The sequence below is a fragment of the Pseudophryne corroboree genome, chromosome 8 (genome assembly GCF_028390025.1).
Source record: "Pseudophryne corroboree isolate aPseCor3 chromosome 8, aPseCor3.hap2, whole genome shotgun sequence".
NCBI lineage: Eukaryota > Metazoa > Chordata > Amphibia > Anura > Myobatrachidae > Pseudophryne > Pseudophryne corroboree.
Window position 1 is genome coordinate 160,426,849 of NC_086451.1, and position 12,352 is coordinate 160,439,200.

Below are 12,352 nucleotides of genomic sequence, written 5' to 3' on the forward strand. Positions count from 1 at the left end.
TCAATTGGATTTTTTTTGCCAGCATATTTCTTTTTCTCTGCAACCCACTGCTAAATTGTGCTTCCTAGCTGTTTTTATTAAATCACTGAATCAAATCTAACTATGATTACATCAGAAAAGGCCAGGTACCCTACACCATAACAGGGGGTTTGAAATTTTGACTTGTCTACTTAAAGATCACCAAAATCTGATAACAAGGTCAATTACGTCCCTGGGTGGGATTGAACCACCAACCTTTTGGTTAGTAGCCGGACACACTAACCGATTGCGCCACAGAGACACTTCGCGAAAAGTACATACTGACAAAGGCTAATAAGCATACATCTAAAACTTTTCCTAGAAAAACTTTAAAAAGTCAATAATCTGGAGAGTTTTTTTAAGATGTTTCTTCCATCAACCAACGAAGAAACACATTGGTACTTTCCCATGATGAGTGAGTGCTTTAGGATCTCTTGCACTTACATGTGCAGCAGAGTACTGCAATGGAAGCATGCTGGGCCCATTACCCAGAGGTAGGCAGATTGAAACTATCCTCTGCTATATGCATTTTTTTTGTTAATTAAAGTAATCCAAAACTGGGATTGATATGTTAGCTCTTTTATGTTTTCTTAAAGTACAATAACTTTTACCATTTTAATTTGTTTTAATAGTGTATTGACAGTATTGTTTTCTTTCAAAAATCTACTTAATTTTTTTTACCCTATTATTAAAATGGTAATTGACAAAAACAAACTACATTTGTTTGGGAGAAAAATGCAAAGGTACAAGACAGCTTTTCCTTGCCAATATCTCTCTTTTGCAAAGAGCTACGCATTGGAAAATTCAGGGCTATACCGTGTAGATGAAGCACTAACAGGAGGCTTTAAAATTTATATTCTAGTGTCCTTCGTTTGGGAGAAAAATCCAATGGTACAAGACAGCTTTTCCTTGCCAATATCTCTCTTTTGCAAAGAGCTGCGCATTGGAAAATTCAGGGCTATGCCGTGTAGATGATGGCCTAACAGGAGGCTTTAAAATTTTCTTTCTAGTGTCCTTCGTTTGGGAGAAAAATGCAAAGGTACAAGACAGCTTTTCCTTGCCAATATCTCTCTTTTGCAAAGAGCTGCGCATTGGAAAATTCAGGGCTATGCCGTGTAGATGATGGCCTAACAGGAGGCTTTAAAATTCCAAACGAAGGACACTAGAAAGAAAATTTTAAAGCCTCCTGTTAGGCCATCATCTACACGGCATAGCCCTGAATTTTCCAATGCGCAGCTCTTTGCGATTACAATCCAACCTGAATCAGGCTCTATTACCTATCACAATGCACTGCAGGTAGTACAAAATGGGGTTAATATAGGAGAAAAACCCCCAGAGCTGTGCTCCTTAACTGTCCCTGGTGGCTAGTGGAGCGGCTGCCCAGTAATCAGTGTCCACGCCAGTGCGCACACGGCCCGCCCCCTACAGCCACGCTGGATCTCGGTATAGTGTGGGCACAGAAGCCCCTTACCTCCCTTTCATCAGCGGCCTCGTGATCCCGGAGGGCGGTGTGTGTGTGTGACTGACCTTAGGAAGAAACCGGAGCCTCCGCTGCAGTGACCCAGCAACCAGGGCACGGGAGTATACTGCGCCGCTGGGAGTGATGGAGCTGCAGTGAAGATGTCTATTAGACCTAGCCTGCTGCAGCCCTTATAGATTCTTATAAAAAAAGTTCTTCTTTTCTTGTCAAAATTAATAGCTAAGAATAGGCTGCCTGAGGCAGCCCCCTGTTAAGTGGCCTGCTACTGAAGGCACCAACTACAAACTGAGCTCCCTGTTCATGGAAGCGAGGTTATAGAGCAGGGGGCGCTGAGCATCTTGGGAACAGTCAAAAGCTTTGAGCCTGTTGGTGCCTCAGATCAAGATCCTACTCTACACCCCAATGTGAATCCTTGTGGAGTCCAGTGTACCCCACAGAAGAAATGAATGTGTCACACCCATTGGCAGCAACATTAGAATAGCTGCTGATGGGCACAATTGAGAAAGGAAGGGGGGGAAACATTTGAATCCAGCACATATATGTAATTTGAATATGTAATTTGTACCTTCCTACTTTAAAATGTAATGGATGAACCTCACCCTGTGAGAACTATCTTTATGATCAAGAGATCTCATATGCAAGATAAGTATGTGTTGGCAGAGGCGCTCACTGGGCAGAGATGCTGATCGCATCTCTGGCATGTGCCGGTGCACTGCGGCACCAGCACACACACACACACTGCAGACCTGATCTCCTGTTGTGTGAATATGCACAGCAGAGATCAGGTCTGAATTAGGCCCTATATACAGCTGTCAGTAAGGCAGGGATCTGCTGCTGCCAGTGAGGCAGGGATCTGCTGCTGCCAGTGAGGCAGGGATCTGCTGCTGCCAGTGAGGCAGGGATGTGCTGCTGTCAGTGAAGCAGTGATCTGCTGCTGTCAGTGAGGCAGTGATCTGCTGCTGTCAGTAAGGCAGGGATGTGCTGCTATAAGTGAGGCAGGGATGTGCTGCTGTCAGTGAAGCAGGGATGTGCTGCTGTCAGCAAGGCAGTGATCTGCTGCCCACTATCTCCCTATCACCCCTGCCTGAGTCACACACTTTCCCTGTCACCCCTGCCCCAGTTACCCACTATCTCCCAGTCACCGCTGCCTCAGTTAACCACTATACCTGCGACCCCTGCCTCAGTCACCCACTATACCAGTCACCCCTGCTTTAGTCACCCACTATCTCTGTCACCCCGGCCTCAGTCACCCACTATCTCCCACTCATACATGCTTCAGTCACCCACTATCTCCCAGTCATCCCTGCCTCAGTCACCTACTGACACCAGTGCAGACATTTCTGCTGCGGCCTCTCCACTCTCCAGCGTGAACGTCCTGACGACTGAGGAAATCCGCTTCCCAGTTGAGGACTCCGGGAATGAACACTGCCGATATTGCTGGCAGATGACGTTCTACCCAACTGAGGATTTTTGATACTTCCAGCTTTGCTATGCAATTTCGAGTGCCGCCTTGATGATTTGTGTACACTACCGTGGTGGCGTTGTCCAATTGTACTTGAACAGGCCTGTTCTGTACTAGAGGCAGGGCCAGTGTCAATGAATTGAACACTGCCTGCAATTCCAGAATGTTTATCGGGAGGAGAGATTCCTCCCTGGTCCACCGATGGTGAAGGGTCGTCATCACGGCCATGACCTTGGTGAATTTCCGAGGTGCCGTGGCCAAACCAGAAGGCAGGACCTGAAATCCAAAAACTAACCAGGCACAACACTGCTTAGCTTCCAACATCAGATGAGATTGGACATATCCAGTGTGATGCGGCTGTAGATGATTTTTGCTGTTTCTAACTTCTACTTCTAACTACTGGTACATCAATGAATAAGTTTCAAAATAGAATGCATCAAGAGAACGGTGTTGGTAGTATAAAACTACCTACAGCACCTGGTATTCCCAGGTGGTCTCACATCCAAGAACAAACCAGGCCTAAAATCAGGTGATATTGGGCATATACAGTGTGGTGTGGCTGTAGATGAGCTTAGTGGTTTCTGTTAGAGTTCTTCTACTTCTAACTACTCGTACATAAATGAGTAAGCGGACGATTTATTAAACCTGGTGAAATGATAATTTGCATGGTGATAAAGTACCAGCCAATCAGCTCCTAATTGCCATGTCACAGGCTGGGTTTGAAAAATGACAGTTAGGAGCTGACTGGCTGGTACTTTATCACCTTGCACTTTATCAGTTCGCCAGGCTTAATAGATCTGCCCCAATGTTTCAAAATGGAATGCATCAAGAGAACGGTGTTAGTATTGTAAAAATACACACCGCCCCTGGTATTTCCTGGTGGTCTCCCATCCAAGTACTAAAACCAGGACCAACACTGCTCAGCTTCCATGATCAGGAGAGATTGGGCAAATCCAGTGTGCTGTGGCTGTAGATGAGCTGGTGGTTTTTATTACAGCTCTTCTACTTCTAACTTCTGGTACATAAAAGAATACATGTAAAAATTAAATGTACCAAGAAAATGGTGTTGGTAGTTTAAAAACACCTAAAGAATCTGATACTACCAAGCAGTCTCCCATCCATGTATTAACAAAGTCCAATACTGCTTTGCTTCAAAAATCAAATGAGATTGGGCATATCCAGTGTGGTGTGGCTTTAGATAAGCTTTGTGGTTTCTGTTAGAGCTCTTCTACTTCTAACTACTGGTACATTAATGAATATGTATAAGGTTGTAGTTTATCCAATATGCCTTTACTACCTTACCTTTCAACCACCCCTCCCCTCTTCTCCTTATAGCTTCCTTAGTTCTCTCCTCCTCATGTGTGCGTTATTTGTTTTCTCATACGTCCTAGATGATGCTGGGGTCACATTAAGAACCTTGGGGTATAGACTGGATCCGCAGGAGACATGGGCACTTTAAGACTTTCAAAGGGTGTGAACTGTCTCCTCCCTCTATGCCCCTCCTCCAGACTCCAGTTTTAGTATTGTGCGCAGTGATACTGGATGCACTACAGGGGAGCTCTACTGAGTTTCTCTGAAAAGACTTGTTAGTTTTTTTTATTTTCAGGGAGGCTGCTGGCAACAGTCTCCCTGCTTCGTGGGACTTAGGGGAGAGAAGTATGACCAACTTCTAGTGAGTTCAATAGCTCTGCTTCAGGCTGACAGGACACCATTAGCTCCTGAGGGTGCTGATCGCTGGGTACGCCTAGATGCACACTCCCGCAGCCTGCCGTCACCCCCTTACAGAGCCAGAAGACAGGTGAGTAGCAGAAGAACAGAAGACTTCTTCTCCAGTGATGGCATTCTGAGGTACCGAGCAGCGAGCGGAACGCTGCGCGCCATGCTCCCACACAAACACAGGCACTGCAGGGTGCAGGGCACGGGGGGGGGGGGGCACCCTGGGCAGCATAAATTCCTCACAAAAGGCTGGAAAAAGTGGACATTAGTGCCTGGGCACTGTCCTTACCCCGCTAGCGTAATTAATTATTTCTGAGCAGGACAGATACGCGCCATTACAGTAGCGAGGCTTCTTCCTCACCTCACCAGAACATCTTTAGAGCATTACAAGTCTATCACTATAGAGTTTATTATTTCCCAGACTGTGTACTTTTGGCGCTGGATTGTGAGCTGAAAAATCCTCTGTGTCCCTCTGACAGATTTACTGACGGTCTGTCCCCCATAAGCCGATGTGTCTGTGGGTACTTGGTACATGTGTGTCAACATGTCGATGGCTGAATGTTTTTCCCAAGAGGAAACTATATTAGGAATGCAGACATATGATGGTGGCCCTGTTGGCACCACCAATAACTGACTGGGTAAAAGTTTCAGTAATATCAGAGTAAGGTTGGATAAATCTGTGTCCCAGACACAGACGTAGAGAATAGATGTGATGTTCATGGCTATGTTTCTTTTCCCTCAGGCCCCGCGGGGTCGCAAAAATGTTATTTTGCCCAGTTACTACACACTGATACTGACACGGATACTGATTCCTATGTCGACCATAATGTTTCCTGATTAGATCCAATATTGGCAAGGAGCATTCAGTACATGATTGTGGATATTAAGGACATATTAAAATCACTGAAGACCCTGCTGTTCCTGAGAAAGGGGTCTATATGTATGTATATATAGATATATAATGAAAGCTGATGTAACGTTCCTCCATCTCTGTTTGAGAAAGTCTGGGCCAGCTCGACAAGATGGTTTCAAATCCCCAAAAGGATTCTGGTTGTTTATTCATTTCCCGCCGCGGACAGAATAAAGTGGGAGTCACCCCCTGTTCTGCACGGGGCCCTGTCACAAATCCAGCGGATCGTATGCAGGAAGCTACATTATTTCTAGTTATGTAACCAAGGGTACATTACTTAGACCTGCCATTACATGTGCATGGGTGAGTAGTAGTATTCAAGAATTGGTCGAATACCTTGTCATCCGATATAGATACCTTGGAGAGATGGGATACTCCTTACGTTGTATCATATCAAGGACACTGCAGCATACTTACGTGAGAATGCAAGGGATATAGGACTCTTGAGTTCACGGGCCAATTTCATGGCAGTCTCGGATAGGAGGGCATTGTGGATTCACCAAGAGAATGCTGATGCTGACTCCAAGAAGAAAGGGAGTCCCTTCCCTATGAAGGTGAAGCGTTGTTTGGTGACTGCCTAGTTAATTTGATCTCGGCAGCTCCCGCAGGTAAGTCAACCTTCTTGCCCTATGTTCCCTCCCAACGGATGAAGACGCATCATTATCTGATGCAGTCATTTCGGCCCAATAGATATGCAAGAAGTTAAGATTCCCCTTTCTTTGCAGGTAGAGGAAGGAGAAGAGGGAAGAGGTCTGCATCCTCTTCAAGATCGCAGGAGCAGAGATCATCCTCTGCTTCTGCCAAATCCACCGCATGACGCTGGGGCTCTCTTGCAGGAGCCCGCACCAGTGGGGGCACGTCTAAAACTCTTCAGTCAGTTCTGGATTCATTCGGACATGGACTCGTGTGTTTTACAAATAGTGTCCCAAGGGTACAAACTGGGGTTTCAAGACGTTCCCCCTCACCGATTGTTCAAATCGGCTTTAGTCAGCAGGGAGAAGGTTTTTATTCAAGCCTCTTCGTGGTCCCTAAGCCGGACAGCTCAGTCAGACCAATCTGAAATCTGAAATCCCTCAATTTCTACCTAAGGAAATTAAATTTCAAGATGGAATCTCTCAGTGCAGTGATCTCCAGTCCGGAGGAAGGAGATTTCATGGTTTTGGTAGACATAAAGGATGCCTACTTACATGTTCCCATTTAGCCTCTGCATCAAGCTACCTGAGGTTTGCAATTCAGTATTGTCATTACCAATTTCAGACATTGCCGTTTGGTCTGTCCACGGCTCTGAGGATTTTCACCAGGGTGATCGCAAGCAAGGAGTAACAATTATCCCGTACTTGGATGATCTTTTGATAAAGGCGAAATCCAGGGACCAGTTAGTGCAAAACATTGCACTCTCCCTGACAGTTCTTCAACAACATAGTTGGCTCCTAAACTTGCCAAAATCGCAGTTGGTCCCAATGACGCGGTTGTTGTTTTTGGGAGTGATACTGGACACAGAAGAGGTTTTCTTCCAGTGGAAAGGCTCTGGAGATCCAGAGTCTGGTCAAACAAATTCTGAAACCAGCAAGAGTGTTAATCCATCAATGCATTTGGTTGCTGGGTAAGATGGTTGCGGCCTGCGAGCCCATTCAGTTTGGCTGGTTCCATGCCAGAGTGTTCCAGTGGGACCTGTTGGACAAGTGGTCCGGATCCCACCTACACACGCACCGGAGGATAATCCTGTCTTCCAAGACCAGAATCTCACTCCATTGGTGGCTGCACAGTTCTCACCTCCTAGAGGGGCGAAGGTTCGGGATCCAGGACTGGATCCTAGGGACCATGGATGCAACCCTCCGAGGCAGGGGAGCAGTCACACAGGGGGAAAACGTCCAAGGAAGATGGTCAAGTCGGGAAAGTTGTCTCCACATAAATGTTCTGGAGTTAAGGGCCATTTAATAACTGCAGACACAGTACGCACTGGGACGGGTGCCCAGCATCCTCTACGGAATAAGAGAAAAGGATTTACCTGTAGGTATTAAAATCCTATTTTCTCTAACGTCCTAGAGGATGCTGGGGACTCCGTAAGGACCATGGGGATAGACGGCTCCGCAGGAGACATGGGCACTTTAAGAAAGACTTTAGTTCTGGGTGTGCACTGGCTCCTCCCTCTATGCCCCTCCTCCATACCTCAGTTTGATACTGTGCCCAGTGGAGACTGGGTGCTTTTCAGGAGCTCTCCTGAGCTTTCTGACAGAAAGTATTTTGTTAGGTTTTTAATTTTCAGGGAGCACTGCTGGCAACAGACTCCCTGCATCGAGGGACTGAGGGGAGAGAAGCAGCCCTACTCTCCGAGTTGCAAGGTCCTGCTTCTTAAGCTACTGGACACCATTAGCTCCAAAGGGATTAGCTCCAAAGGGATTGGTACGCAGGATCTCACCCTCGCCGTCCGTCCCAGAGCCGCGCCGCCGTCCCCCTCGCAGAGCCGGAAGATAGAAGCCGGGTGAGTATGAGAAGAAAAGAAGACTTCAGAGGCGGCAAAGGACTTCATGATCTTCATTGAGGTAACGCACAGCACTGCAGCTGTGCGCCATTGCTCCCATACACCTCACATACTCCGGTCACTGTAAGGGTGCAGGGCGCAGGGGGGGCGCCCTGGGCTGCAATATAAACCTCTTTTTGGCAGAAATATAACATATATACAGCTGGGCACTGTATATATGTATGAGCCCCCGCCAATTGTACAGTTTAAGCAGGACAGAAGCCCGCCGCCGAGGGGGCGGGGCTTCTCCCTCAGCACTCACCAGCACCATTTTTTCTCCACAGCACCGCTGAGAGGAAGCTCCCCGGACTCTCCCCTGCTTATACCACGGTAGACAAGAGGGTTGAAAAGAGAGGGGGGGGCACATAATTTGGCGCAAATTACTTACAGCAGCGCTACTGTGCAAACATTAAGTTACTGTGCTATTCCTGGGTTATATAGCGCTGGGGTATGTGCTGGCATACTCTCTCTCTGTCTCTCCAAAGGGCAGAGCCGGCCATAGGCATAGGCAAACTAGGCAATTGCCTAGGGCATTTGATATGCCTAGGGGCATCAGCAACTTCTGCTGATTAAAATGATATGTGGCATGCCTATATTCTGTGTGTAGCATTTCATATGCAGATACAGCCACAGTCTCACACAGTATATAGGCGTGCTGCATATCATTTTAATCGGCAGAAGCTGCGTGTGCATCCTAACAACATAGCAATGCAAATAAGATGCATTTTAATAAAAAAAAGGTGCCCCAACGTTAGCATTGAGGCAAGATTTATGAGGACACATCTGTATCCAAGCAGAGGCAGAGGTCACAGTGTTAGTGGCAGTGTGAGTGCTGTGTGCATGTGAGTGGGTTGATTGTGCAGTAGTGTTCGGAATATGAGTAAGGAGCATTATGTGTGTCATGTAAAAATGCATTAATAATGTGCAACATATGGGTAAGGGGCACTATGTGTGTCATTATGTGTATAAGGGCATTAATAATGTGCGGCATATGTGTAAGGGACATTGGTGGTCATTTCGAGTTGTTCGCTCTGTAATTTTCTTCGCATCGCAGCGATTTTCCGCTAATTGCGCATGCGCAAGGGTGGTCATTCCGAGTTGTTCGCTCGGTAATTTTCTTCGCATCGCAGCGATTTTCAGCTAATTGCGCATGCGCAATGTTCGCTCTGCGACTGCGCAAAGTAAATTTGCTATGCAGTTAGGTATTTTACTCACGGCATTAGGAGGTTTTTTCTTTGTTCTGCTGATCGTAGTGTGATTGACAGGAAGTGGGTGTTTCTGGGCGGAAACTGGCCGTTTTATGGGTGTGTGTGAAAAAACGCTGCCGTTTCTGGGTAAAACGCGGGAGTGTCTGAAGAAACGGGGGAGTGTCTGGGCGAACGCTGGGTGTGTTTGTGACGTCAAACCAGGAACGAAACTGACTGAACTGATCACAGTTGTCGAGTAAGTCTGGAGCTACTCAGAAACTGCTAAGAAGTGTCTATTCGCAATTCTGCTAATCTTTCGTTCGCAATTTTGATAAGCTAAGATTCACTCCCAGTAGGCGGCGGCTTAACGTGTGCAATGCTGCTAAAAGCAGCTTGCGAGCTAACAACTCGGAATGAGGGCCATTATGTGTAAAAGGGCATTAATAAAGGTTGTCATAATGTGTAAGACGCATTATGTTTATAAGGACATTAGTGATGTGTCTCATATGTGTAAGGGGCATTACTGTGTGGAATTATGTGTATAAATGCATTACTAATGTGTGGCATTATGTGTATAAGGTGCTCTAATATGTAGCGTTGCGTATAGAAAGGGCATTTACTGTGTCGTCTAATGTGAATAAAGAGCAATAGGGTGTGGTGTAATGTAAATAAGGAGCAATTCAGTGTGATGTAATGTGAATAAGGAGCACTACTGTGAGAAGTAACGTTTATAAGGTAAAGTAATACTACTGTGGGATGTAATGTGAATTATGGACACTATCGCGTGATCAAATGTGAATAAAATTGCAGTACTGTGTGGCGGAATTTTAATTGGGGGTACTATTGTGAGGACATGCCCATTGCCAGCAAAAACACACCCCTTTTTGGACTGTGCGCCAAATGTGCGAACTGTTCCTGTTTAAAATATAGGGGGTACAAACACCAAAATAAGTACTGTTATGGGTGAGGGTTGATGGTGCTGGGAAAGAGGTGCAAGGTCAGAGGCGGAACCAGCGGTGGTGCTAGGGGGCACCAGGCAAAATCTTGCCTAGGGCATCATATTGGTTAGGGCCAGCTCTGCCAAAGGGCCTTGTGGGGGAAATGTCTTCAGTAAAAGCATTCCCTGTGTGTGTGGTGTGTCGGTACGCGTGTGTCGACATGTCTGAGGAAGAAGGCTATATTAGAGAGGAGCGGGAGCAAATGAATGTGGTGTCTCCGCCGACACCTGATTGGATGGATATGTGGAATGTTTTAAATGCTAGTGTAAACTCATTGCACAAAAGATTAGACAAGGCTGAAGCTTTGGGACAGTCAGGGTCTCAACCCATGCCTGATCCTATGTCGCAGGGACTGTCAGGGTCTCATAAGTGCCCACTATCCAGATTGTTGACACAGATACCGACACGGATTCTGACTCCAGTGTCGATTACGATGATGCAAAGTTACAGCCAAAATTGGCAAAATACATTTGATATATGATTATGGCAATAAAAGATGTTTTGCACATCACAGAGGAGCCCCCTATCCCTGACAAGAGGGTACATATGTACAAGGGAAAGAAGCCTGAGGTAACCTTTTCCCCTCACACGAGCTGAACGAGTTATGTGAAAAAGCTTGGGAATCTCCTGCAGATTTCCAAAAGGATTCTTATGGCGTATCCTTTCCCATCAACGGATAGGTTACGATGGGAATCCTCCCCTTGGGTGGACAAAGCATTAACACGCTTATCCAAGAAGTTAGCCCTCCCGTCCCAGGATACGGCTACCCTCAAAGAGTCTGCTGACCGCAAACAGGAGATTACCCTGAAGTCCATTTATACACATTCAGGTACCTTACTCAGACCGGCAATTGCGTCGGCCTGGGTGTGTATGTGTAGTGCTGTAGCGGCATGGACGGATACTCTAGATAAGGATACTATTTTATTGCCCCTGGGGCATATAAGAGATGCTGTCCTATATATGTGTGTATGCAAACTACAGGTGGTGCTGCATGGCTCACACCCTTTTACTTGTCTTGTAGAGCAACTCTGGAGCTGTTACTGGGTCCAGCTGCTGCAAGAAATCAGCTTGAATGCTTCAGGGGCTGGGGCATGGCCAACATGAGCCCCACACTGATGGGGGTGTATAAAGCGATCTAGGGGTCATCCAAGCGCAACCCCACAAAGGCCGCCATGCCCTGCGTGACCATTTTCTCTTTTCATATGCAGACGAGGGTTGCAGCCAACTATACCCATTGCTTGGATGACATCACCATATGCGAATCCATCTGCTGCAGGCCTTCCCCCAGGAATGCTTGCACTAGTTGTTGCATTTGGTTTGTTGTTTGGGGGGTGCTTCAGTATTAGGCAGCCTTCTGCCCTCACACATTCGTCTGAAAATGTGTTCTCCCTGCAGTTGTTGTCCCCAGATGAGAGTTCCCTTGTGCTGCCTCAGTTGAATCTCCTTTACTTGACGGAGGTGTGCCTGAGCAGCGGCCCTCCCCAGCCCTATCTCAAATCATACTTATTTTGCTTAGGTGATACCATGGTCATGAAGATTGTTTTCCCAGGGTGAGGTTCATTCATTGCATTCTGGGTATGCTGACCTCTGTGATTTCCCCAAATGTGGGAATCTCGACTGCATAATTTGTGGTAGGGGGGGGGGACTGCATTTGTGCTTTCCCCTGGTTGGCTCTGGTATAATTTAGATCTCATTGTCTCAGGTCTCTCTCCCGCCTAGTTTGCTGTCTGTTTCCACTTCTCTTTTCTTGAGCCCCTCCCTTCTATGCCCTTGCGCACTATCCTGACTTCTCCCGTCTGCTTACTTTGTGCCTTCCAACGCACAATGCGAACTACAGGTGGTGTTGCAGGGCCCACACCCTTTTATTTGCATTACAGAGCAGCTCTGGAGCTGTTACAGTGCCCAGCTGCTGCAAGAAATCAGCTTGAATGCTTCAGGGGCTGGGGCATGGCCAACATGAGCCCCACACCAAAGGAGGGTGGGGGGTGTTCAATGCGAACTAGGGGTCATCCAAGCGCCCCTTTTCTCTTTTCATATGCAGATGAGGGTTCCAGCCAACT

At 46.8% G+C, this 12,352-nt stretch overlaps 2 non-coding genes across 2 annotated transcripts; one reads left to right on the forward strand and one right to left on the reverse strand.

Moving 5' to 3' along the window:
- Positions 1–206: 206 nt before the first annotated feature.
- On the reverse strand, positions 207–280 carry TRNAS-ACU (transfer RNA serine (anticodon ACU)). Its single transcript has one exon. It is a non-coding gene; the product is annotated as a tRNA-Ser (tRNA).
- An 11,511-nt stretch (positions 281–11,791) lies between these two features.
- LOC134951166 (U1 spliceosomal RNA) lies at positions 11,792–11,958 on the forward strand. The gene has a single exon (XR_010183956.1). It is a non-coding gene; the product is annotated as a U1 spliceosomal RNA (small nuclear RNA).
- Positions 11,959–12,352: the final 394 nt, after the last annotated feature.